The sequence below is a fragment of the Malurus melanocephalus genome, unplaced genomic scaffold (genome assembly GCF_030028575.1).
Source record: "Malurus melanocephalus ecotype Western Australia unplaced genomic scaffold, MMel_1.1 scaffold_147, whole genome shotgun sequence".
NCBI classification, from domain to species: domain Eukaryota; kingdom Metazoa; phylum Chordata; class Aves; order Passeriformes; family Maluridae; genus Malurus; species Malurus melanocephalus.
In genome coordinates this window covers 350,240-372,400 of record NW_026623379.1, presented here as the reverse complement: position 1 = coordinate 372,400, position 22,161 = coordinate 350,240, and the positions used below count along the sequence as shown (strand labels likewise).

Sequence of the window (22,161 nt, the reverse complement as noted above, 5' to 3'; positions counted from 1 at the left end):
GCCTATGTTATGGATTTTTAGATCAATAGGAACTCTAAAATGTAGCCAGATGCATTATACTGTGGAACWTGCTTTTGTGGAGATCCTAGGACTCTGGCTTTTAAAATGGAAGTAGCTGTGTACCAATTATTAACACCAGAAGCCTCTTGTCATATGCAGCACATGCACAGTATTTCAYCCTTGCCTGGCCAATGTGCTTCCTTACTTGGTGGCAGAAGTCAGAAACAGCACCATATTCATTTCCTTTTGTCTTTTTGGGCATGAATTCTGTGTGACTGTGTAAACTATGTAGCTCAGCATCTATTTCCAGAAGTCTGGAACATTCCCCTTGATTCACACCCTTTAATCAGTGAGGATGCAGTGGATGCATAGACTGTGAACAAGAAAATCTTTTTTGCAATCGCTGCAAGCTAAGTTTTCAGATAARTTTACAGGTATGCTAAAATGCTTCCTGCATGTTGCAGTGGTAGTCTTTGCTTGGGCTATTTTCTGTTATTCTCTGCTCGTGAAAGCATTTCCTGCTAGTAATTTCTGCTAGTCACAAGAAACATAGTTGTATAAATTCCCCTCCTTCCCCTTCCATTGCTGGGATTCTAAGCCAAATGAAGAGAAATACTCAAGTTCTGTCTACAGATTAATGTGAATTGAGCATCCTGTGGTGGAAGCAGTTCCTGTGTTGCRTTAACCCCACTAAAAATAAGGAGTTGTTTATCTACGATGGAGCTTTTCAGTTTCAGAGTAGAGGACGGAGCCCAGTCATGTGGGAGATATCAGTATGCATTGGGTGAAATACAAACACAGCTTTAGCAAGCTGAGAAGGTAAGCTGGCKTTGTTGAACTGTCTTCAGTCTGGGTCCTGTGTGGATCGAGACTGATAACAAAAATATGAACAATAAAATGTGTGTTGGCCTAATGAATAAGAAATGCTGCTGGGATACAGAGACTCATTCCATTCATATCTTTCTCACTGCTCTGCTGAGCAATCTTTCCTTATTTTTGCTTCAGTGCCTTTATCTGTCAGATGRCAATAACAATAATAAACTCTGTTTTAAAGCTTGTTGGGCTATACCAGTTGAGAGCATACACAGGATCTGGACACATTTTTTTTTTAATTTTCTTCACCACAGACCAGGAATGAGGGAAGGGAAAGCACAGTTTCTACTGAAAAGATAAGCGTCAAGGACTTCAGATGCCTTCTAAATTATTTTCAAGTTACCCTATCCATGACACTTTCTCGAGGACTTGAGGTCAAAAGATATGCCTGGCACTTTGTGTTGTGCTACTGTGATATTTCACCGGAMGATTTCCATGCTTTGTAAGCATCTGTTGTTGTGATTTTGGGAACCCGGTCAGTTGCATCTGATGGGTATTCCTTGTGTTTTGAATCACTTTATTTTCATTGAGTGGAAGAGACAAATATGTGATGAAATGTTTTCTTTCATCCATTTCTTATTTGGGAGTGAAAATGACTGAAAAATCCTGTGATATTTGTAGGTTCTTCTCTATTACTCTCTCTGGTCTATGGTAGTTTTCTCTGCTATTTTTAAGTTATACTTTTGCAGAGCTATCAGTGAGCAATATTTCTTCCTTAGTCAGTTTTCTGCYTCATATACATGTCAGGTCAGCTGAAGTACATCCATTTGTAATCTGATCAATAGTCCTTTGGGCCTGGCCCTCATCCTGCATTCTGTGTGTTTGGTTTTTTTACCATATATCTAATTTTTTAACATAACTGTGTAAATAACCTGTGCCTGCATGGCCATACTTAAACTCTCCATGTCCCTTCTGTGTCCCTTCTGTGTCCCTTCTGTGACAAGCCACTTGTAATTTGTAAACACTTTTCCATGATTTTTTGTAAAAAGTCTCCATATGCCTTTCCCCTACTGCTTAGGTCTGCCAAAGTGTCCTGTTCTCTGTCAGGTGACTTACTCTCAATAAAAATATGTTCCTCATTTAGTGGAATCCTGAGATTCTCCATGTCTCAGAGATCCTGTTCTAGAGACCCTGAACTACATCCCAATGATTGCTCCTTCCCCCCTCTCCCTGATACCTAGGGAGAATTTTCATTATTCCAAGTTGTGACCAGTGCCCCTGTTACTGTGCAGCTCTGGAGTGACTCCTTATGTAGTGGAGGGCCAAAATAAAATCCCTTAACCCTTTGTTAAGATTGCTCCAGCCCAGTTCTTAGCCTTTCATTTATCACTTTTCAGTTTCTTAATCATCCTGGWGCCCCTCTGTTAGTCTCACTCTGGGAGCCCTAAACTGATCCTACAAACTGCGGGCGTGGTCTTGTAAGTGTTGAGTGGGGCATGTTAATCTCCTGCATTGATCTTCCGGCTTCCTTTCTTTTAATACAGCCCAGTACACAGCTGATGTGCCCTCCTGACAGCAACTGCTGAGTTATTTTTAATGTGGTAGCCACCAGAAACCCAGGTCCTTCTGCACAAAGCCGTGGAGAATAGTTTACTGTAAATGATACGGAATTAAATAAGATGGTGTTATATGTTTATTGTCTTAATTGTATTTTGGGTTTTGAACTTTGTTTCCAGGGGATTAGTGTAATTTTTTTTCAGTATTTTCATTTTTAACCCAAGGCTTAGTAAACACTTTTAATATCCAGAACAATTGTCATTCTCTTATGAATTATTTTAGAGCCATTATTTTCCAGGCACTAGTAATCATTCTRAAAAGCACTGTATCAGGACATGCCTAACAAATGCTTCTCAGTGTTTGGAGTCTAATATGAGGCAACTTACCAGGGCCTGTTCAGAATATTAAAAAATATCCTGAAGACACAACATTGAGTTTTAGTGACAGGTTTTATTGGAATTTTTTTTTCCCATTTTGTTATCACTGCAGAAAAAAAATGGGACTAGATGAGTCAGCAGCATTTTGATATAACKTGTGCTTCATTTCTATGTTTATTTCCTAAATTCTAATGTGCTATTTCTGTGCAAGTCCCTTGAAATCTGTTAGCAAGAAGGAAAAAAACACAGCTGGAGTTTTGGGGCTCCCACAGTAAATTTACAGGCTTTGGGGAGTAAGATATTCTTTYTAGCAAATTGAGTCTGTTTGATTTGAAATTCCATGAAGAGCATCAGCAAGAGAATACCATGGAGCTGCTTTAGAAGCCTCTCCCCGTGTTGCTTGTAGAGATGTAAAGCTCGGAAAGCTCCAGGTATCACCATGCTGAGAGGGAGGCAGCAATGCCACATCTTTGAGTAGAAAATGATATTTTCCAGACTTTCTTAGAGGATGTTTTTATTCTGCTTTACCATTGGTGTATTTCCTGGAGTCTGTTTCCTAAAGTGTCAAAATGTAGGTACGCTGCTGTTTGTATTTGAAGTGACAGCCCTTCCTCTCCCACTACCCCTTGCATCCTGATATTTCTCATGCCAAAACCAAATTTCTTTTTAGTATTGTGCTAATGATTATGGGTTTGCACTTCTTAGCAAAACATTTTCATCCCTTGGAGTGCTTCATCGAGAATAGGTTATTTTGCCAGKCCTATGTCTTCAGTGGCTGTTTCTGTGAGTTCCRYSATGGAAACACACAATCCTCTCTTTSAAGAAGTCAGTGATCCCTCCAGGATATGTGTTTCCAAACTGTGTTATTAATTGTTGGTCTGTTCTGATATGATGGCTTAGTTGTTAACGTGGAATTGAAACATAATTTTGAAGTGAAGCTGCCTCACTTAATAGTAGTAGTAAAGGAATAGTAATTCGGAGACAGAATATCAAGTAATTATAACCTKGTTTTCCTCTCTACCATTCAAATTCCTTGGGGAATATATAAGGGGGATATTGCAAATAAGGTGGTCATTCCATCATGCTTGTAAATCCACACATTTGAGGAAAAATGGGTAAAATAACTGAAAAACCASGTGCCACTTTGTTCACAGCTATATTCCTGTACTGGCCCCAGTGCTGGGGTGGATGTGGGAAGGTTCTGGGTGATGCCTGTGGCTCCCTGTACCAGCGGTGCTGGATTTTGTGAGCCTGCACATCCAGGGGTGATCCCGTGTCAGGGGGATAACTGGCTTCTGCTGCCTCTTGGTTTCTGATAYCTTCGAATGATAACCCTTCAGAATTAGCTTTCTAGTGCCGGAAAAGGGTGGAATTGTTGGTCATACTGACAGGTGCCAGCAGAGGGCATTTGGAAACTTGTCTTTTCTGCTGATTTATCTTCCGACGGATTAGGGCCCCTGYGCAATTTCTGCGAGAGACTGATGGTGCCTTCTGTGTTGGTACAGACCTATGGTGAAGGCAAAACTCCGGGGTTTATTATTTGTTTTGGTTTGAGTTTAGTTAACATACAGAATATCAGCAATAAAATATGCCTTTCACTATAATTTCCAAGTTAGAAGTAAATATTGAACCAAAAAGCCAGAAAGCTTCCACTTTTATCAGAAGGGAGTGTTTGGTGTGAAGTAGATAAAAGGCCAAGAGGAACATAGTGAAGAAACAGCACGTTTTCTATTTTTTACCCAAGTGTTCGTTATTTGTAAATTAGCAAACTAAAGTGGAACCTCATTCCTTAATATGAATTACCATATTTAAAGAGTAATTATCTCCTCTACTCTAATACAGAGGCATAAAGCTCTCAGCAGTGACCATTTTCRACCAGTGCTCTGTCTTGAGTACCAAGAAAATTGCATGTGCAGGCATAATAAAAAAAAAAACCCAAATAGTGGCTCTTTGTGTTCATGACCAAAAATCCAGTTGCATTTCTGTTGACCAAGGCTTCTGTTACTTGCAGTGGGATATGTGACACGGTGCAGGACACAAAAGGCCTCTCACCAGCAGATTCATTGGAGAGAACTGTTGTTAAAGCCCAGATCAATGAGTAAATGTACAAAGGCATTAAAGCATAAGACCATTTAATAAAAATGCTTCTCTGTTCTCATGCTTTGATCATGTCATTCCTATCTATCAGCTTTGATTCAGGCTCTGGCAGCATCTTTCTTGAAGAGACTTTAACTCGAGTTTTTAAAAAGCCTGTCTTATGTGGGGGGTGCTGGTGAAACCAACTGAAGTGCATTTCTCACCTTTGCAATAAGATAAATGGYTCCAGCAGTGGGAGGCTGTGAAGGCTTTCAGCTTTTTTATATCTCTTTGGAAAAAAAATTAATGAAAATTAGGGAAAGGTATTTTTAAACTGTGTAAAGATATGTGAAGTGTACATGTTTGTGGTTCCTTTGTTTGCKGCCATGCATGCTAAAATACTACAGATGTGAATTTTAATATAAGGGATGGATTTATTCTGTATACTAAGCAACTACATTTGGAGATTATTTCCTCTAAATATAAYCTGTTGTAAGGTATGATTTATGCTGCAAATAGGATTTATGAAGCATGTCTTGGAAAAGTGGATGGAACAAGATCTTTCTGTGAGCCCAAATGATACTGTTTTATAATACAAGTGTCAGTAAAAGAGTAAAAAAAATGGAGCGGCTGGAGGGTTCATTTATTGATATATATTTCATATGTACTTTACTAGCTATGGCATCCACTTCCAAAATCCATCTGACATATCCTTGTATTTTCTTGTATCCCTGTGGCAGAGCTGTCCTTTGGCCTTGGGAAAATGCTAGCTTGTTAGTGAATGTTAGTTTGTACTGCAATGCCTGCCTACRTTGCACTGTGCTTCCACATGCACCCATTACAAAAATATTCGTCTGAAATAATATGCTGAGTCCCTACACTTGATTATTAACATTTGGGTGGTTGGCTTCAAAGGTGCTTGTTTGCATCTTTTCAACATACGTATCTATCGGCCATAAAAAAAGAACTCTTCCTTTGTGGGCACTTGTGGGCTTCTTCCCTTCTTGCAAACATTCTTGAATATGTTGAGAGAGGGGCTGCTGAGAAAGGAAAGGCAGAGCAGGGCTTGGAGTARACTGTAATTTTCTCAGACCTTGGACAAGTGGGTCCAGTGCTGGGGTTTTGCATCAGCGTGTTGGGAATGCAGTAGTTGCCACTCTGGAAAAGCTCTATGTTTTGGAAAGATGAAGCTGCTGTGTACTGCTTGCCCAAATCCAGTGAAATTCTTGGCTTTGACTGTGTGGCTAGCAGCTCCTTTTGGTATGTGGGTTTTTTTTTAAGAAAAGCTAAAATATTCCCTATGTGATGACAGCATGTCTCACTCCTTTTCACTATCACCAGCTGTCCATACTGTATTTCCCCATTTCTSTGGTGTTTTCTCTCACTTCTACTGAGTGCTATCTGTTAGTGAACTACTTCAGGACAATGCCAAGATAATAAAAATGTGGGAGACCTCCATTTCCATTTTCAGACCTGTCTCAGAGGAGCCAAATCAACACATGGGTTGTAATACTTGCTCTGGTTGAAGTGAGTTTTCATCCACACAGTGTAATGATTGAGCACAGAGTAAGTAACATTGGAATGACTAATGTATATAATTGCTCTTCTAGTAAAAGCAGAAAACACTTTAGTGAGGACTAGTACTTGTTGTGATGGTAATTAACAGTAAAGTTAGAAAACCTCTTTCTTGGCRCATACTAACACCATTAAAGAGCATCTTAGCATACATTATGTGTTAATGAGTTTGTGTTCATGTGCCTGTGCTCATAAYTGTATGTCAGGTGTGGCTGGGTACCTCTTCTTTGTTATTATCACAATGCTGTTCTTGCTGCTGTCACAGAGCACCTCCATCTCCAGGAATGCTTCACTGCTGTCTACAAACCTTGAGAAGTGGTGAGAGATAGGATAAGAAAYAGAGGGCTGGAGAGCAGAATTGAAGCACAAGGATTGAATGATGTACCCAGYACTGGATGATGGTGTAAGAGATGGAAGGGCTGAAATGGCTTCAGTCTGAAAACGTGTTTAATTTTTAAGGACAAAGTCTTAGTCATTTTTGTTGTTTCCTGTGTGAAGTAGACTGACCCTCATCCTTCCCTTGCTTCTTTTCTCAAAAGGTCAGATCTAATCCTCTTGTTCAGCACATCAAGAGGCACATCAAGTTTTTTGAACACTGGAAGCTCAGTGTAGAAGGGCAGCTTTTAGTAAAGTTGCAGCAGATGTCTGATATTTCGCTCTTTCACATCCACAGGGAGAGATGACTTTGTTATTCTGTAAATGAAAAAGTTTCTCTGRAGTTTCCTCGTGTGCTCTTCAGACTCATGGCTTCAGTGTGCTCTTGATTGGCCCACACAGGGAGAAGGAAAAGAACATTTGAATTTTGGAATAAGCACTGGCTGAGCTTATAAATCCCAATGGCTTCCTCATTGCTGTGGCTGTGTTGGTCCCTACCCCAGGGAGCAGTTCTGCCTCCTCTTCTTCTCTCATCTGCTTCAGGGAAATTTCCATGCTGTATTGCACTGTGCCACTGTCCTGGGCAGCCTTCATTCAGAACACATGTCTTCCAAAACACTAAAAAAACCATGAAACAGAGCTGTGATGGACAGCCTGATACAGAATAACTGTGGCATTCAGCAGCAATGGGAAGCTGTAACAAAACATATACTTGGCAGCAGTGTCWTGCTACCCCTTTGCCTAGGAGGTAAATTAAATCCAAAAGACAGATTCTCAGATGAAGCTGGCTCTGGTTCATRGGTTGGCAGGTAGCAAATAACAGCRTGAAGGGACTTCTGGCCCTTCCTGGCTGCTCACCTCGAGAGGGAGGGGACGGCTGTGCTCCCAGATGGAGGAGCGAGAGGGAGTCCAGCATTGTCACAYGAGAGGGTCCCCCATAGGGGCTGAGGCTGGGCTGGCAGCTGATTCTCCAGCAAGGGTGGTTGGCAGCTTGGGGGAAGGGCATCTCACCTGTGGCCCAGCAATATAAACTGTGTGAGTCGAGCCGTGGCACGCAGAGATCAACTGAAATGSGTAAAAAGAGCCCCTGCTCAAAGAAAGGGAGAGTTCTAAGCATGTCCCAGGGCACAGTTCAGAAATACTGCTGCAGATATTTCTTACTTCATCAACAGCAATGAAAAAGGCAGCATATCCATGGGGGAGAAATTCTTCAGCGGTAGTGCTTACCTGAGTGGAAGCCTCTGCAATTTTAAGATGGTTGGCTGGGTTCTCAATTGGTGTAAACATCCAGTGCTTTTGATTTGCTTGTAGTTAAGTTGTTTTGCAGTGTCTGAGAATCTTGCTTACACATCTGAATCATGACTGAGCAGCGTGAGCTGCTGAGGGATTCGTATCGAAACTCAAAGGTTAATTAGCATATGGTGTTAAAAGCAGATGTAGTTGAAGTGAACAGTGCTCCAGTGCTCTTATCTGGAGAGATGTTTGATCCTTGATTCTAAAGAAGAAAAATGAGCTGGCAAGTTGCTGCTCAACTCTGAGAAAGYCCAACACCAAAACAGGAAGTTTTAAAATAAATATAAAAACCATTAAATGATCCATTTCTCAAGGGCATCAGTGAAGTTCTTAAGAATCCAGCTTTTTGTGGAAGTGTGTATGTATTGACACGTGCTTATTAATGTATATTCATTGTAAGTGTTCATCCAGAACCAACCTGAAACTTTTGAAAGGTCCAGGGAGTAATACAGTCAGGGAAGAGAAACTGCTGACCAATGTATCATAGAAGAACAGCAAATTGTGAAGCAAATATTTGAAACAATGTGGGGTTTTTTTTGTGACTGTGTTTCTACTAGACTTGTGAGAGATTTTCACATGTATAGAAGGAAAACAGGCACCCAGCTTCCACTGAAATCCATCTTCCCTATTTATTTAGCACATTCCCCAATTGTTTTTTCATAAAAGAGATAAACTGATAAAACTGAGTTGTCTCATAGGTAATCTGTAAATGGTAGCATCAGACTTCTGTATACATTTCTACTGCATATACAGTAATTGGCTGCACTGGAGGTTTGCCTTGGAAATACAAGATTGTGGTTTATTTGTTGTGTAATGAATTGTTTCTTCGCCTGCAATGCCAAAAGCTGTTGCCATGAACACTACAAAGTGATGATTTGCTTACTGTCAAGTCACTCTGGGTATTTACTATCCTGAAATCCAGCCTCTCTGTGCCTCTCATTTGCACATGAAGTGATAAATCTGAGAAGCGGGAGCACTGTTTACTTGCCCCAAAGAGGTGAGAGGTGTGTGARTGAACTCTGATTTCCACAAGCAGCCATTGGAGGAATCTGCACAAATGGGGCGCAGCAGCAAAAGCTTTGTCAAAACTCTTCAGCGGCGAGGTGGAGGAGTAGCAACCTCTTTGGAGTGGAAACTTGGGGGATTTTGGAGGCAGTGAACTTTCGGATCCAGCTGGTGCTCAAAGTGCTGGGCCTGCTGACCCCTGTACAGGGACTGACCTGCCTGTGGCTTCTGATGTGCCTTGGCAGAGAATGTCTCTTCCAGCTCCAGTGAGAGCAGGTGCTGAGCCTCTTGCTGCATTGTGGGAGCCACCTGTCTGTAGTCCAGAGCAGACCCAAATCCTCCCATGTTCTTTCCCTCRTCGGAGGGGATGATGTCCTGCTCATGGAAATGAGGTACAGGGGCAGTTAAATAGGTCCTTTTCCCCCAGGTTTTTTCTTTCCATTTCAATCGTAGTTGTGAAGCCAGTAGGGTTGTCTTGTTGGTYGAGTGGTTTTACAACAGTTCAGCCTGTTGTGACAGCAGCAATGCCTGTTCCAGAGCTCCCCCCTCCAGAGATCCTTGTTTAAAATCCTAGCCATCAAGCAGTCAACTGAGCTAATTGTCAGAGATTGTCATGCCATGTAATTAAGTTTCAGGCAGCATTCAGATGCCTCTTCAGGAGTGTGTAAGGGTSTGTGTGAACTGCCTCTCTTCTGCCCTGCTACCACAAAAACTTCTCACACTTCTGGCTGGCTCAGACAGAGCTGCAGACATCATTGCAGTAGGTTTTGAAGGAGGATTTAAGATTAGGAGCTTCTGTAACCTGATCCCACAGAAAAACCCTGGCCAGCCTTGCTGGTAGTGCAGGGATTTGTTCACAACTGGCTGGGGATGACCAAGGGGATTCTTTTAATCTCATCAGCCTGCTGGTAGGAGCTTGCTTATTACAGCCTAATAACTTTGTCCTGGAAGTACAGGCAGCCCKGAAATGAAGAACTCTGTGTTGGGTAGGAAGGATAAAGCTTCAGCAGCATGGATTTGAGAGAGCCTTGCTGTTTGCTACTTCTGATGCACACACACATCCTTGTTCAGGTAATCAAACTCCTTCTCAAGTGTTCATKCACTGCACAGACCAGCCTGTCTCTGCCTCTGGCTGACTTAGGTGGGAATAAACCCCAGAGCTTCATTGATCTTGCAAAAAAAAAAAAAAATAGTAAAAAGTATGTGTATACACAGGTATATATTTTTTTCCTGGGAAAAATGCCAACATGCTGCTTCAAATTTTGAGGCATTGCCATCCTGGGTACACTCTATTGAATTTTGGGGTTGTTTTGTTTTTAAAGCCGTGTTAYAGAAATGAATGTCAACATGAAAAGTGTTTTTGTTTTTTGTTTAGACTGTAATAAGAAAAAATAATCTTTGAGGTCCCCTGAATCTCAAACATTATTGCAGCATCTGTGCTGTCCTGTTTCATCCTAAGATTTTCAATAGCATCCTAGTGGAAGTAGAATAAAGTATGGCCCTCACTGGACCCTCTCTTTTGTCAGAATTCAGTTTGGTCAAAAAAAAAAAAAAATCTTAAATCATGGAAAGCTGTTAAAGCTAGTTCCTTTGTGCTACTGTCAGACTGGGAGGAAACAGTCCTATAACGTACACAAARAATCTTCATCTGCTTTTATGGTACTTCAAGAAATGTAGACAAGCAGGAATCTAGGACTGGAATGTTCCTGTTAGAAGAACCAGGCTCTGTCAACAGAGTCCTTGGGTGGATGATGAAAAGGAGATTAAAGCATGTCAGGAGTGGGTTCCGAGCCCAGCCATTTCTGTCTGTTGTGCACGTCTCTTACTTACTAAACAGTGGCTGTAACTGTGTGCCTTCTCTGCAGCCCCTTTCAGGACTGGGGAGGCCCAGGTGAGATTGCTGCTGGGTTACAGACTCTGCTCATCATTCTGGGAACAGGAGCTGCTTGTCTTGGAATTTCATTGTCTTGTCTGTAGGAAGCGACCCCCTTTCTCTTGATTGCTCTCCAACAACCTCTGATTGACCACGTTTCAGATATGCCCAGGGACTCTGGGAGCTGCCTCTTTTCCTTTTGATTTGTTTTAACAGAGCACCTATAAGTCTGGTTCATCTGTCTAGGTGATAGGTAAAAAGGGAGATATAGCAGGCTGTGCCCTGAAGAGTGCAAAATCTGGATAAAAAAAGCAGAGGAAAAAAAAARAGCTTTTCTCATTGCTGAAAGCTGGGGCCKTGGAGAGATTTACAGCCATAGTCCATAGTTACATGTGGAGGCTGGCAGAGGGCTGGCTGAATTTCTACAGGAGCTCCCAGTGATCCGAGGCTCCAGGTTTATCCACCAACAACAGCCCGCTCTTGTTGCCAGCAGGCAATGCTCTACCCCTTCCTCACTGCTTAGTGCCTCCCAGTGCCACCAGCCCTGTGGTGTAGATCACTTTCCAGCCAGATTTTCCTGCCATTTGTGCTTCTCTGGTGTTTCTTAGGAGCTTGGGACATCATGGCTCCACATGCTATTTTAGCTGTCAGCTGGTAAGACCTGCGACATATTGTGAGGTTGGATGCAGAATAGCACACAGGCTCTGTGCACTGATAGGAGAGCCCAATGAACTCGACATAATCCCTGTGACAGGTGGGTAAATCCCACCTGGTGCTTGGCAGGAGCAGAGGGAAGCCTGCAGCTTGGAATTTGCCTGCTGGGGAAAGCAGCCGTAAGGGAACATTGCCAGGCTGCGCTCAAACCAGTTATCCTGAGAACCGCTGGGAGTCCAGGAAGAGAAGAGGATGCTTTTGAAGTCGTCAGTCTGTTTATGAGCTTCAGGAAGCAGCAGAGACCAGACTGTCCCGAGGGCCAGGGAAAGGGGAACCTCTTGTTTAATTCCTCTGATCTCTAGGTTTTGTTATGTGGATTTTGCGATCTGTAGTTTAGGATTAAAAAGACCAAAGACCTTTTAAGTATGGATTTCATTCTGCTGGTTGTGTCATCGTCCACAGATGTGGAGCCAGCCAGAGTGTGTCAGACCCTTCATCAACTAATTAACTCGAGTTGTCGAGCTGCAATCAGTGAGCTGCTCTCTTACTAAAATAATAACGATAAATTCCTCTCATCTGAAGCTGTCAGCTTCCAGCTGCAAGAGGCATGAGTTTGCAGGATCTGTAACTTACTCCATCGAGGAAAATCAGATTTGCACCTCTGCCTTGCCAAAGCCAGCTTTGGCTTGGTTCCCTTTCTAGCAAGAGTTTGCTGCTGGAGCAACATGTCAGGCCAGGCCAGGATTATGCTGGGGCTCGTAGCAAGGCCAAAGCCTACTCATTTCGCAGGGACGTTTTTCTAGTTACATTTCCCTATTGGGAAGCTGACTTGGTTTCCTTTTGGGTTGCATTTTAAAAAAAAATTTCTGTAATGGGTGTGTTTCTACTGAAATTCTTGCTGTGGTTGTTTTGTTAGGCAAGAAAGGTGCTACACATTTCACTGTAGGACAGGGTCTAAGACCTGGCTGAAGGCAAAAGTGTCCAGAATGCCTTTGGGACTGCTTGTCTGCCCCACAGAGCTGGCAGGCCAGCAGGGAGCCCTCGCAGGCTCTGCTGGGAATGTCAGCCCTTCTTTCCTTCCAGTTTTTGACTTTAATGCCCTGTTACATCTGTCCTGTCACACTTGTCACACCTGTCCTGTCTTAAACAGATCAATAAAGATCTCCCTTTCCATAGTGGTGAAGGCAGTCTTGGACTCAATCCTCCTGCCTGTCTTGCATGAAAAATTGAATGCCACCATTCACAGCAGGCCTGCTCACCGCAATATCCAGACATCAGTGGGGCAGAAGCTTCCTCCAAGATTTGTCTGGGCTAAAGCAGTCAGACTTTTGAGGGGTTGAGGTTGGAAGAACACCTTGTGATGGTTTCAGTGTGTTTTGGGTCAGGCCCCAAATACAACATGCTGTTTGAGCCAGGCAATGAGTATMATTATCTTCTGGATATTTTCAGGTTTTGCTTTTGCAAATACATTAAGCATCCTTTTCCTTCGTTTGATTCAGAATTATGGCTTTAGCTTTATAGTGGTTGACCCCTGTAGAGTTTTTTTTKGTAGTGATTGACCTCATAGGAGTACCAAGCAAAATGGAAGCAAACAAAAATTGTTTGCTTTATCCAGATGGACTTTGACCAAKGAATTTATGCAGCCTTCTAAGAAATAATAACTAGCTTTTGCTGTACTGAATCTCTGCGTAGTGTAAACATAACAAATAGAAATTAAAAGTACAGTTTACCCTAGAGCATAGATTTGGGTGACACTTATAAAAAGCTATAAAGCATCTTAATTAAAGTTTTACAGGCTCATAATCCTGCGTTATCTGAGATAAATATCATTAGCAATGCCAGAGCTATTCAGAAGCTTAATATGGTCTTTAGAAAACTGGAAATATATGTAAAATAAATATATTTCTAAGGAGGTCTTCTTTCCCCATCGAATAAGAAATCCTGTTTCAAGGCAGGAATGCAGAATGCAGAAATCAGGAGGCCTGTCATTTCTGAAAACCGTCATGGAACAGATATATTTTTTCTGTGGAAATGCTCCTTTTCAGATAGCTTCTTGGTGATTTGATGCAGAAATAATTTTTTAGTGTATAAATCTGCCTTCATAAGCATTCTCATAAATATAACACAGCAAACAAACTGCTTGGAGGTCAGACTRCAGCAGAAGTTGACCTTGAATTTTTAGCAATTTAGTGTATGTTAGAGCTTAGATTTAGCAGGATTAAATTTTGTAAAGGTCCTGTGACAAGTRTTTTTTAGAGTGGGAATGTCTGAGAGCCTTCTACAGGCTAATAGGAAACACTGAGCACAAATGCTTAGGTGCAATTTAGGCACAAATTTGGTGTTGATTAAATGCAGAATCTTAGCCAGAGTGCAAAATAGGTGATGATTTTAAACAGATATTTGGCAGTAACTTTGCAATGAGCATCTTAATTCAGGCACTGATTATCTTTCATTCTTTATCATTAAAGCTCTAAGTTATATCCTTATTTCTGTCCAAACAAAGCCTCCATGATTAAAGTTAAATAGCATTAAGCACCTTATTAAATAGGGATGAGTTTCTCCTTTTTTTTAGAGATCTTGAATTTGCTGAACCAGAGCTTCTGTATTATGTTTTGGTAACTGAATTTAGGTATGTTTTGCAAAACAGATATCATACCTGTGCTGCTTTAAAATGCAGATGCCTTTTCTTTGTGTGTAGATGTATCCTTAGGAACATGAGTCTACTTACAGATTTTGGCAGTGAAATATTACGACCTAGATTGTGGCAATGTGAACAAATAAATACAGGTATGTAGTTTCTGGTACAGGTGATAGTTCTTATTCCAAAAGATTTTTATTTCAAGCATTATCACTATTGTACTCACTAATATGTCTATTAAGAGTGTAAATCCTAGGCTATTGCTTTAAATTGTTTAGCTGTATGTGTTATGTGTTCAAATATGTATTTAAATGTGGATCTGCTGGTAACAGTCCTTAAGTTATTTTTGACTGTTCAGTGTTATGATTGCTCAGAATAGCAAAACAGAAAGCCAAAGCTTGTGCTCCTACTAAGAATTTTTAATTTTTTTTGTTAGCTTTTTAATAGGAGAAGCTCCTTTTTTTTTTCTCAAATGGTTACAGAGATGTGAAGGATAAGAGATCCACTGCTGTTTAGTTTTACTATGTAGAATGATATAACTTCTGTGATTCCATACAATATTAAGAAAAGAAACAATAGCTGATAGTCTGATATATAAAAAGATATATGGCCACTTGCATTTTCTTTGTACAAGTCCATTGCATTTTAATATCGATATTTAGTTATCAGSTACTGATTTTGTTTATTATTCTCTTTCAAATACTCTTTTAATTTGTTGGAGGCTCTTTTRTATTTCACTTTTAATTTTAAGCTCTCTCCAACACGCCCTTGCATTGCAAGAAATGGATTGAGTTGCTGCGACAGAACTGCCATGTTATAAAAAATAATACCCTTTTGCTTATTCCAAKAAATTATCTTTCATGATGAAAAGAAGTACATCTATTGCTCCCTTAGAGAGGTTATTTTCAGTCCCTTKTTTGAAAAATAAATGCATTTATGTTTAGGCTAGGATTTTGGAAGGGATAAGGGAGCTGGRTGCAAACTGAGGATTTCTGGCTGTGAAGAGAAGGATGCAGGTCCAGCAGAGTGGCAGCAGAGGTCACTTCTCTGGCTGGCCCTGCAGTCTTGGTGTGCTCACTCACATCTGCTGGCTGAGTTGTTGGTAGCAGAGCTCCTCACCCCGTTTCAAACCCTGCTCCTTTGTCTGAAGGCACCTCCCAKCCAGCAGCTCTGTGGAGCAGCAGCCTCAAAGGTGTGTGCTTAGGGAGGAATTCCTTCACTGCAGCAGCTGTGAGCAGAGTCCAGCTTGCTCTGAAGCCTTTCAAACACTGCCTTTCTCTGGTGTACAATGCCACTCGTGAAAGCATTTAAGTGTGTGCCTACTATTTTAGTGCGTGAATATCTCAGAGCAGTGAAAACTGTGCTCGAGTACTCAGTTGAAATGGGTTCTCTGTGACCTGATTCTCAAATGTGCTGAGTGCTCGCTTGGGTGCCYGTGAGGTCAGTGAGCGCTTCTGGGCCTTCATTGCTTTTTGAAATATGGTTATATGAACTTTGCTTCATGCTCATATGCGTGCAAAACCTTAATCCTGTTTGTAAGGATGCAAGAAGAGAATCCATTTTGAGTCTCCAAGGAAAAAATCCATAAAGATATTAAAAGGCAGACACTAGTTAGTAAACATTATTGAATCCATGAATTTTTCTAAGTCATTGTTTTGTTTTGTCTGCTTCTGCTTTCACCAGAGCGTTCTCCTTTCATCAGAACTGCGCAGTTAAAAGATTTTCATGTCTGATTACTTTATACTTGACAGAAAGAWCCTGAGTACCACATGTGTGTTTGAAGTGATATTTCTTTGAAYGTCAGCTGATCTCTCAGGTTAGCGAAAGTAACCTGATTTTAAGAAAACTAGCACATAAATTGCATCTGTGCTGCTAAGACTTGCTGACACCACAAAGATAGGTCTTGACRAAAGTTTTATTTGGGCTACAACTCTTCTTGTGCAGGGTGTCAGATGGGTTCTGTATTTCTGTTCTTTCATTCTTTATTACTGAGGACATTAGTAAGGAAACAGGGCTTCTGCTTCTTCAGGAGTTCACAGACTGGCACTGCTCATTTTTCATCTGCAGCAATAATCCTCTTTGTGCAGGGCTCAAATATGCAGCATTTGCTKGAGAAACAAGCAATCTCCTTACTCTAAAAATTTTTACTATTGGACAAAAGAAATCATTAGCAAAGAACAGAATAACAGAAGCCCAGAAAGCACAGACAGCAAGGGAGCTCTGTGGTGCACAGGATTTTGGGAGCCAATCCCATGTAATTTTTAAAGCTATTTTATTTGTTTAACCTGACATGGCACCAGGTATTCTGCATGCATGGACACTGTCAGCACTGTTTGAGCACACAAAAGCTTCTGTATGGGTGAAGGAAATGCCCTTAGTGTGAGTCACGCAYGTAGGAATAGCAGTGAGTCTGAATGCACAGGCAGAGGTGATGGCAGCAGTTATGCAGATGAGAGCACGTAAAAAGGAATGAGGTTTTCTGCAAAGTTACTTGTGCACAGGCTTAAATAAAGAGCATTGCAAATCATACCTAGAATATTTTCTCAGTGCCTATGATTGTTATTTCCATAGCAACTAATTATGCCATAAACCAAAGATCATGACTTCAGGTGACATGTGAGCAGAAGGAGATGAGCTATTAAGTACTGAAGATTTTTTTTTAATGCAAATTTCTTTATTTATAAAGAAAAAAAAGAAAGAAAATTAAAAAAAACAAACAACATACCAACCAGCCCTGAAGTCTGCTTTATAAGTGAAATTGCTTCTGACTGGAATGTGTTTTCAAAGTTTTGTTGGAGGCATCAGTGAATCTTTCAAGTAGTTGTACAACTGTGAATAGCAACAGATTTTTTTGTATTAGCTGAGGAAATCTCTAGAACATCTGTCTTCTGCCCATACAATCCAGGGCTCAACCTCTTTCCAGCAACTAAGACCTTTTACAGATACTGAAATTGCTAGTGGTCAAGCAAGGACCTTGGAAATAAAAGGGAAGGTCTGGGAACTTAAGTATGTGATCAGTTTGAGGTTCCAGTGAASTTTACTATCTTCTGCTTCACATATTCAAAAACATTCATATTTCTTTCTAAAATAAAAGATTCTAGAGATATCCTCTGCTTATATCTCCATGTAATGCTCTTTGAGCTGGAGGACTTGTAGCCCAGAGTAGGACTGATRTTGCAYGATTTACCTGTTTCTTAGGGGGCTGCTTTAACAGGTCCTGSTTTTGGTTCAGGAGCTGGCTTTATGGCTCCCCTCCTGACCCCTTGCACCCCTGTCTGAAAGTCTTTGGCAGCATGTGCAGACTCATTGTACCTTGTGAACTTTTAGGAGAGAGCAGGATTTAAGGAGGAAACRCACTGATTGCTACTTGAATTGACCTTGAATGTTTCCAGGGATGGGCCAAGTTCCTCCAATATTTCATTACCACATTGTAAAAAAATTCTTCCTTATGTGTAGTCTGAATCCTCCCTCTTTAGTTTAAAAACATTACCCCTAATCCTATTGCTACAGTTCCTATTAAAAAGTCTGCCACTGATGAAGACACAGAACAGTCCTGGCCAGGGCTGAGCAGAGACTGAGCACCTGTGGCAGTGTGATGCTGTCAGGTTAAAAATCGTATTCTCACTCTGTTTGCTTTGCTCTTCTAGTAATTTATATTCATGCAAAATGAATATACAAAAGCAAACAAATCAAAGACTCCATCACAAGGCTTTTTTCCCTCCTAGCTGAGACATGCCAGCCTGGCCCTGAACTTTGGTTCACCCTCCAGTCAGAAGAGATGTTTCCCCTAGTCTTTTGGAAGAGGTACATTTTTTACAAAACTGAATCAAACATAACCAAACAGTAGCTGCAAAGAGTGCACTGGGTGAGGAAACAGGGATTTCTYTCCAGGCATGTTGCTGAAGAAAAGGACAGGCAGGGCTGAACAGGTTTGATTAACACTTCTGTGTGGTGATCTCTGTATGTACATAAAATTAGAAAGTTGAGCATCTGGAATGTATTCATCCRTTCATCACCTTTAGCTGATTTCAGTGCTGTGGTGCGAAGCCAAGGTAGCAACTGACAAAAAGATCTCACTCTTGTAATGTTTGATCTTAGTGATTTTGTTCACTGAAACTACTGGGAATGACTGTCACCTGTCACACGCCTTTGCACACCCCTGTGTTGCGGAACAGGAGCAGCTGTCGCATACATACCCTGTTCTGGATAGTATATTTCAATAACAACTTCTAGTAAGATTCTTTAAAATTTATTTAGTGAATCACTTCTTAACAAAGACTACTGTGATTAGTGCAAAGTGGGTTGTTTCATTGGGAKGATGGAGCAAGTATACAGAATATTGAAGACAGTGACAAGTGGCATTAGGAGGGGGAAAACCAGTGCAACCATTAAAGGATTTACGAGACTAAATKAATGAGGAGGTGAATTAGTGGCTGCATTTTGTGTGAGTTGGAGGAGCTGGTGACTTGTGGTCATGAGTGTTAAATCATGGAGGAGGAAGGGAAAGTGGTATGCAAAATAATTCAAAACAGAAGGAAGACCTGATCCAACATGACGTTGAAATACTGTTGGCTTCAGCTGATGATCCCTTTGGGTCCAGAGCCATCACACACAATGAGGTGTGAGGAGGGGAAGGCCAGAATCTGGAACAGGCAAGGAAGCAGCTGGGTCTGGAAAAACAGTGCACAAAAAGAGGAGCCAGAGAGGGCCAGAAAACAACTCTCACCAAAACCATGGGGACAGGCAGGTTCTGTTGGGATCTGAGGTAGGAAGTTCTGGCACATTAACCATCAGTTGAGCTCAGAGCGCACACAAAACCCTCTCCAGTCTCAGCAGTGGAGGGCATCAGTGTCCAGCTGCATTCCCCAGGTGGGACTAAGGACTGCTGCTCGTGTTCTCACRTGTGTCTATTGCAGGTGTATTGCACATACCCCATCCTGACTGGCCTTGGTACCCATGACCCTTTAAACAGGTGCGGTGCCATGACCAGCAGAGGTGATGGAGCAGGGGCTGGCAGCAGCAGCAGCAACAAGAACAGTTGGGGAAACAGGGACAGAGTCAGCTGAGGGAAGTGGGAGCATGGTGTGAGGTCTGGGGCGCCTGGAGCTCAGGGTGAGATGGGAAGTGTGGGCTGAACAAGTAGCTCTGAGTCCGCAGGGGAAAGCTGAAGCCTCTGCTGCTTGGAGGAGAGGTGTGAAGGATAACACAGGTAAGGGATTTGCCCCTGATGCCCAAACCTTTCACAGTTTATTTACTGGAGCTCACCTGATGTCATTAGAGTGAGAGTACTGCCTCTTCTCTTTCAGGGCTGGGGTTTTGGCTGGGGACATTGAAGGGTTACCAGCCCTCCACTTGAAGTGGCAGGGACAGAGTTGTTATAACCTAAATGGTAGCGTGCCACCAGAATCAATATAAATTGAACCTCTGCTGGCAAGACTGCACAGTGCTTGCTTTCTTGTTTAGAGGAATCAATATGAATTGGCCACAGGATGGGAATATAGAGATGCAGCTGGGGAGAGAAAAAATAGATGTTAAGCAAAGGTGAACAGAGGTCGCTAGGTCCAGKCTGTGATTTTAGTCTCAGTCATTAACAAAAAAGTTTTGTGGAAGGTCTAATTCACCTGCCCTTTAGAAACAATGGCCCAGTGATGTAATGCTTCCAAGGTTTATTCTTCTTGGTTCATATATTTATTATTAAATAACTTGAATGTTATACAGGTCCCAGCATGCCCCTTCTATCCCCTTTACTCTAGGGATAGGTAACTACGCAAGGGTAGAGTACACCAGCCCTTCTCTTTTTGTTGCTTTYCCCAATTCCTGTGCAGTGTATCACTCTATCATGAAAGCATGTAATCCAAGCTGCAGTCAGCCTGTTGGTGCAATATTGCTATCTCAAGGATTTCCCATTCAGGGTAGTGATTCTGATTGGGTTTCCTAGTGTGGAAGATTTAATAAAAGAAAGGTTGTAATGTCTGTATCCCAAATGACTCTGTTTCTAATGAGCTGTTGGTATTGTCCTGAGAGAGAAGAACAGCAATGACTTGAGAAATACATTTTACACTAAAATGCTTTTAAAAAGTTGTCCTTTCAATCAAGTGTGCTGGGGATGATGGTGAAAAGAGGCTGAAGAAAAATTACCCTTTATTGTAAGGGTCAYGCAGGACCTCAGCCTTCCTCAAGCATTTCTGAAATACATCCACTGTGTGTTGATGTTTATTACTTTTTATTTAAAAGAAACATTTAGAAACTCTCCCTTCTGCCTCAGGTCTTGGCTTTATATATTATTTGCCCATATTAAGGACTCAATTGTCTTAAGAATTGATGATTTCTTGCCTTTAGGAAAGGTGAAAGCAAGTTCTTTCTAACCCTTTTCTTATCCAGATAGCAATGAGCTGCCTTTGGGGCTTCAGTTGCCTCATTGACGGTAAATATGCCAAATTCTCCTCCTTAAATGCAATACCATGGGCACCTTTGTTAAATAACAGTTACGTGACTTGTCAGTGTTTCAGCATAATTTGTGTACTGAGCTATACCAAATTTTTCTTTCACCATTTAATATGAMGCTGTGTACACAGGCATTTTTGTATTCTGACAGAGGATATAGAAAATACTTAAATCATSTTTGGGTTTCTGCTGCCAAACTGGTCTAGTTGTAATACTGGTGAGGAGAAAGGCTGGAGACAGAACTGTTTGTTRCCACAGGAAAAATTAATACTGTATTGGAAACTCAGACCACAAACAGATCTGCTTCCACAGGACCGTCTTAGTGGACTACGGAAGAAAGATTCCTTTAAGGGGGCAGAGTTCATATCATGCATGAAAGGGAGGGAAGAAGAGTAGAAAACTGACCTTCATCAAGGCTATGAAGTGCCTCTGATTTTAGAGGCAGTCAAAAAGTGGAAAAGTTGTACATCACCAAAGTTACTGAAGCAGATGGCGCAGGAGTTATTACCCTTGTGTTTTGTGCTCAGGTTCKTTCTCTCCAAAGCTTGCACCAGGTATGGTCAGTGTATTTATAGTTTGTGGAGGAAACGAGGAGAAATAATAAGACTCTAGGTTTGCAGTTTGTAAATTAACAGAATTAGAGGGTGGTTTGCTGGGGGCAAACTGCTCAGGTTGTGTGCAAAACCAGCTCATTTTACTTTTACTAATTTGTTCATTCATTAATTGGTGCCCGTGTCTCTTGATTTATGCTGAGACTGGCAAGACGCTTTATAAAGGAAGCCTGATTTCATCTTGATTAATTCTCTGCTGGTCAAGCCTTTAAAAAAATGTTAGCCAGCCATCTTTTGACTTGGCTCCAGTGGGTTACAGTCAAAATCAAAGGGCAGAGAGAGGAGGAGAGGAGGAAGGCAGAGAGGAGGCAGAAAAATCAGGAGGTGGCACATACGGAGACTAGTGTTACTCGCACAGGGAATTTGGATGGTAAATGACTCTTGCTTTCCTGACTGCTAATACTGTAATTGCCACAGTTTCAGTAAGATTTTTCCTTCCTGAAAAGTTGCGCATAGCACATTTTCAACTCTTTACTGCCTGTGGGAGCTGTCAGATTTGAGGGAAGTGCTCCCCAGCGTGCAGAGCTTGATGCCGATCAGTGCCTTCTGACAGGGGGACAAATGAGCTGGCCGTACGTTGTGCTGAGTGATGATTCCGTGGGACTGAGCGAATTAGGAGCATCCCGGTGATGGATGTGCAGCGGAACAAACGAGCCTTTCGGCAAGGGGAGCACGACGTGTCTTGACCCCGGTCCCCGGGAGCATCCCCGGCGCTTKTGCGAATGAAACCTTCGCAGCGCTTACTTACACCCGTTCCTTTCGGCAGCGCCGCCTGTGTATCCGGGCAGCCCCTCCAGAGCCACCTGCACCCAGGTTCGGGCTCTGCGCGGGTTCCTCGTGCTCCGAGTTTCGGGGCGGGGAGGGACCGCG

The 22,161-nt window shown here is 41.9% G+C and overlaps 1 protein-coding gene across 2 annotated transcripts in view; it reads left to right on the top strand.

Moving 5' to 3' along the window:
- The window catches only part of TSPAN4 (tetraspanin 4), a 331,831-nt gene that overhangs the window by 131,169 nt on the left and 178,501 nt on the right, over positions 1-22,161 (top strand). The window lies entirely within an intron of this gene.